Here is a 6000-nt window from a genome sequence, read left to right as displayed (position 1 = left end):
GACTTTAGTGAGATTTCTCTTGTCATTGCAATCCCTCCTAAGAATTTCACAAAATAAATCAAGTCTGGTAAGAAAGAATGGTCAATAATTTTAAACTCTGCCAATGGGAGAAGATACTAGAATTCTAAAATATGTTCACTCCTTTCTAGTCTCAAGTTACTGTGGTCTGAGCCTGGAGAAATGGTGACATTTTCTTAACCTTTTCCAGAGAAAGCTTGAGAGATGATTCTTGATTTCATGCTACTGGGTCTAGTAGTTCCTGTATGTTCCTGGAAATGACGTGGTGGGAAGGAGGAACATAACCGTGTGGAGTGGAGCTGTAGTGCCAGCAAGGCACAGGACAGGTTCTCTGTGATCCATACTTACCCTAATGGCTGATTAAAATCCTACTGTATACCAAGGGGGAAATAGAAGTAGAGGAGTTGAATTCTTCTCATGCCACATCACAATTTACCACTGACTTAACAGCTTGAGATGACATGCGTTGGTTATCTTGCCATTTCTGTAGGTCAGAAGTCTAGGCAGGGTCTCTCACAAGATGTGAGCCTGGTGCATTTCCTTCTGGAATTCAGTGTCTACTTCCAGGCTCATGTGCTTATTGGCCAGATTCGGTTCCTTGCCACTTCAGGATTGAGGTCCCAGCTTTCTTTCTAGCTAGCGGTGTTGATTAGAGATTGCTCTCAGCAGCTAGAGGTCATACTTAGCTCCTGCTAAGGTCCTTTACAGCATAACAGCTAGCTTCAAGACCTACAGGAGGGTCTCTCTCATGTTTGCAATATCACTACAGGAAGGGTCCAGACCCTTCTAAGGACTCAGGTGATCTCCCTTTTATTCAAAGTCAGATCATGAGGGACCTTAATTATACCTGCAAACTGACCTTCACCTTTCAAATCTAACTTCAGAGGTTAAATCCATCATACTCACTCTTTTCCCTACTCAAAGGGAGGGAAATACTTAGGGTATTTTACACCAGGTGGTAGAAATCTTGAGGTCCTCCCAGAATTCTACCTCTTACAGTTGTGGGACCCTAGAAGGAACATTTGAGATGCTGAGCCCAGCACTGGCTGGAGTCCAAGAGAAACCAGCTGGAGAACTCTGACAGTAGGCAGGTAAGAGAAATAGAGCACAGCCCAATTCTCTATTAAACCAATGCAGTATGTGGCTGGGATGAACTAAAACTCGGATACTCTGCAGCACCTTGAGTCCTAACAGGCGGATGCTGAGGGGAACTCAGAGCTCCTGGGGAACCAGGAGTCAGTCCTAGCATGAACAGAGCAAAATTAGATTCTGATCTCTGCTAGACTCTGACATATATTGGTCACCAAAACTTTACAGGAAGGAAGGCCTACAATTGCCAAACAGTGCAGGTGGGAGAAAGTACCCAACACCCACTTGTCTCCACTGTCCAGTGAGGGTAGCCTGGACATGGGGGCAGTGGCATTTTCTGACCCAGGTTGGGGAAGCTGGTACTGACATTCTTCACACTGGTGAGAATCGTCCAGGTAGATGGCGGAGGAGGGTGGGTGGCTTTCCTCACTCTGGGAAACTGGGGACTGGAGAAACCAATGGGTCAGAAACTAGCTTCTGGTTTGAAGAGGAGCTCTCTTGATGGGACAGATTTGGGGAGCCCTCCCCTAGAGTTCATATACAAAATGGGTTACTGATGTAGAGCAGAGAGGAAATTTCCCCCATCCCTCTGGGTTCTGGTGGAACAATCAGATTAACATCTGGCAGATCAGTAGGAAAAACAACAAATGTAATTGCATATACGTGGAGAACCTACTTGGATGTGGACTCCGAAGTAAACAGGATAAAACAAGGGTACTCATGCTGAGCTAAAGTCTAGGGTAGGGAACTGGGACTTCAAGAAGGGAGACCTGCTCACAGGACGAAAGGGTGCCCTGTGACAAAAATCACATCTGTAATTACATGCTTGCCCTGACCTACAGATAGCTTTCTCCATTAGAAAGGTTATTCCTAGACATAACCCTAAATGTAGGCAACACCCTCGACTTTCATCCTTTTTGGTAGGTAAGGGTGTTGGAGAGAGAGGTAGGGCTGCAGAGAACCTTTGTCAGGGTCCCATTACAAATGAAGCCCCAGAATCTGTATTCTAGACCCTCATGGCAGGCAGGGATTTGGTGGGCATGGCTGGTGTGAAGGTACTGCTCTTGGGTCTGATGGGGGAGCGCAGAGTTTGCAGGGCAGGCATTTGGAGAAGGCTAGGCATGGAGAGTGGAAGCAAGGGTGAGTGGGACACCTCTTGGTGGTGTCAGACCCACAGGGGCCGACTTTGATCTCTAGTCATAGAAGCTGGAGCTACAGATGCAGGAGGACTCAGCGAGTCCGACCAGAGGCCACCCCACACTGACTGGGTGAGCCAGCGCTCAGTGACATTGACTCACACTGGTCTCTGTGGGGCGAGGCTGCTCCTGCACCAGGACCTCCCACATGTCAATAGTGCTCCATGTTCTCTTGGAAAAATTTGGAGCAGAGGATTCTGGAGAATAACATTCCAAATTAGCTAAAGTGACAGGATAGAAACCCACCTGACACAATCTAAGGAATGATCATGTCTCCTGGGAAGACAAAGTCCAGGAGTTGAGGAAATGCAACTATAGGGATCTCAAGTGTCTTTTTTCAATGGGGTGCAGGGACAAAAAGTCTCTACAGAGGTGGGGGCATTGTGTTGACTGTGGAAATAAAGTGGGGTTAGGACGTGCGACCCAGATGGAGGCAATGTGTGGGGCTCAGGGAACCTGGAAGCCCAAGTGTACAGCAAAACGGCAGGACGAGGAGGCGTAGTCTCTGCTGCTGGCCTGGTGCCCACAGAGACACAGGCAGCAGGACAGAACAGGAGCGGGCAGAAGGAGCCTCTGTCTGCAGATGGGAATGCAGAGATGAGCCTTGTGCTTCCTCCCCCAGGGCAAATAACGAGACATAAAATATGTTTTACAGGCCATGAAGTTTCCTACTCCCTTGTGTGAAATTAAAGTCTTTGGGCTGGACTCACAGTATCTTTTTTTAAGATCATGTTTCAGATGGTCCATTTTAGGTCTTGAACTCCCTGTGATACCTTACTTTATTTTATGTAGATTTTTACTACACTAAGTAAATATTAAAACATAAATGGTGCTCAGATCTCCTTTCATTACTCATCAACTGTAGCTGCCTTAAAACTTGAGGGGATTATCTTTTGCCTACAGGACAAATAAGGTTGAAGCTCCCTCCTTTGTCTTCTCTCCCTCTTTCCCTCCTCTCTCCATCAGTTCCTTAATTTTTCATTTTCTTTTTCTTTTCCAGTTCCCATTTTCTTCCCCAATATATCACAATAGTAATAAAGGACGTGTAACAAAGACCATTTGACGATGACAACAACAAAAACTGTCGGCAGAGCCTGTGTACCCATTCAGTCCTGTCTCCACATATTCTTAGTCCTTCATTGTCCCTGGGACTTCAGCAAGAGGCATAATTTTGTATTTTGTCTTATTTGATAAGATCATAAAGGTATTTTCCATTTTGCCAAGTGGGTTTCCGCATTACCATTTAAAACAAGCCTATAGTTTTCAGGTAGCAGGTGACAGCCCCTTTTGGGGATGGAGAAGACTTGACCTCGATGTTGAGAGCTGTGGGAGCAGGTGCTTTAGTCTGAGGGTGATGCGCAGAGTTGCCCTCTGGTCCACAGGAGCCACGTTGCCATTCAGATACCAGTTACAGTTGATGTGCATGGAGTGATTTGAGTTTTCTCTAACGAGTACAAGCCAGTGATGACTGAGGTGCTACAGGAAGTATTTCTCATCACGTGTCCCCTCTAACCAAAGACAGGTTCCCCTAGATCTTCCCCTTCTCCCCTTTGTTAGTCTATGAACCAGGAGACAGCAAAGAAGCAGCCAGACGGGCCAACTCTGTGAAACATGGCCTTTCTCCGGCTGACCCCTGCAGAGCCAGAGCAGACAAGCATCAGTGTTTGTGTGTCCCTGGAAGGCCAGAGATGGCTGCATTCACTGCATGCACTCTGCTTTAAGTAATATTGTATTTGATCTGCAGGACACCCCATGAGATACTGAGGCAGCTCACAGGTGTGGCGCAGGGTGGGAAGCTGGGGTATGATGGGAAACTCATGCTCTTCACCACTCGCTGATTCAGACCCACAGGGCATGTCTGGACTGCAGCCTCCCTCCAACTTCTACAGCAACCTGCAAGAAACCAAGGCAGGACACAGATATATCTGCTCTGCACAATTTTCTTGCCCATCACTCTTGGGGTCTGCATGTGCAGCAACATCTGCTCTTACAGCCTGAGTTGCCCTGAGCAACTCAGCTGCTCCTCAGGCCCCCAGCAGATGCAGTGCTACCTGGGTTTTAATGAAGTGGCGGCACCATTTAACCTATCTAGTCTTCCTTTTCACACTTCAGGTGACCTCTGGGCATAGAGCGGTGGGGATGAGTCACAGGGCACCGCTGTGTCCAAAGTGACGGATGACAGGGGACACTTGAGAACATTTTTGTATTGTTTATATTAAAAGAACATGTATCTTATTTCCTAACACAATATGACATTTGACATGTTGAGTCAATGCAAGTCACTGGTGAAGTCCCTGAATTATAGCAGACAAGTAATTAGTCCCTGGAGGCTTCAACACTTTTTCTTTATTTTTAATGACCGTTTTTTTTTTTTTTCTTCAAATCTTAATATCCACAAATACCCCTCGCTCTCCATACTCTTCCCCAAACATAGGTCCAGCACTTTTCCATCTGCAGATTCAGCCCAGACCATGTGCTAACAACTGCTGTCCCTGACATTTCACAGCAGTACTCCCGAATCATCTTTGTGATTTCATTTACTAATACTGTCACCACTTCACATCCTAGGTGTGGTTGTGTTGGTGCTAACCATCCAAATATATCTAGGGATGGTGTTAACCATCCCTTATATCTAGAAAAAGATGGTTTACCAGGTTACCGTGCAATGCAGAGCCCAGCACCGTCACACGCACAGCTGCACAGTCTTCCTACGTCTGTGAAAAGGAAACCAGCTCCTCCTGGTTCTGGTTGTAAAAGCTCAGGACGCCACCGAAGTGGACCGGAGTAGCCTTGGTGATTCACAGAACAGCAGGCGCTTTCAATTCCAATCTAAACAATAAGTCCTGCTTTTTTTAATGGGCTTAGGTTAAAATTACTGATAAATACGACAGAAACATTAAAACCTCAAGTATGGAATTGCCTTTTTAAATCTCAAGGACATTGAAACGGAATAAGTAACCATTTGGTATTTTTTAAGTTTTGGGTTTGAGGGGCGGTGGCGGGGGAGGGCAAAATACAGTCATAAATTTTGATTTTTCCATGCCATGAGTTTGCCAGTTCAGACAAATTGAGGACAAAGACAGTTTAAATCAACTTAAATTCTGCATTAAAGAGTATTTTAAGCATTTTAAGCATTTCCAAGTTCACATAGTAACTCAAACCAGGTTGGCAAAATGTTTCCTTTGTTAGAACAAAGCGGTCTTTAGTGGTGATTTGTGCTTTGGCGTTCGGAGCAGAGGTAAGGTACTCAGCTTGTCAGGATGGAGGGAAACAGGGAGAGCTTTATACTGGAGCTCACCTTGTAATTAGGCAGGTCTTAGGATCCACAGGAAGGTCATCTCCAATGGAGAGCGTGACATTTGAAAAGATACAAGCAGACATGAGGGCAGATTGGAAAGAGGGTGGGTTTCTGACTTGGTGAGCAGACAGAGGGAAGACAGGGATGAAGTGAGAAGGAAGTTGGGATCGAGTTCCGTTTCCATGGTCACCCTGCTTTTGTCAGGAGCACCTTCCTGAAAGGGTCCATAAGGGAAACAGATTTAATGACCGTGATTTTGACCTGTGGCCATCCCAGGCATTCGATTTTCTTTTCCCCTTGGAAGTTCTGGGACACTTGGATGCACATCTGGGACAACACAGGCAGAGGAAATGGAGCTGGCACCCATCTGTGCTGGGTCCTAGATTGGATACTAACCCC

This window comes from Talpa occidentalis, unplaced genomic scaffold, assembly GCF_014898055.3.
Source record: "Talpa occidentalis isolate TD23 unplaced genomic scaffold, MPIMG_talOcc4v2.1 talOcc4.8, whole genome shotgun sequence".
Lineage (NCBI taxonomy): Eukaryota > Metazoa > Chordata > Mammalia > Eulipotyphla > Talpidae > Talpa > Talpa occidentalis.
This window is presented reverse-complemented; position numbering follows the sequence as displayed.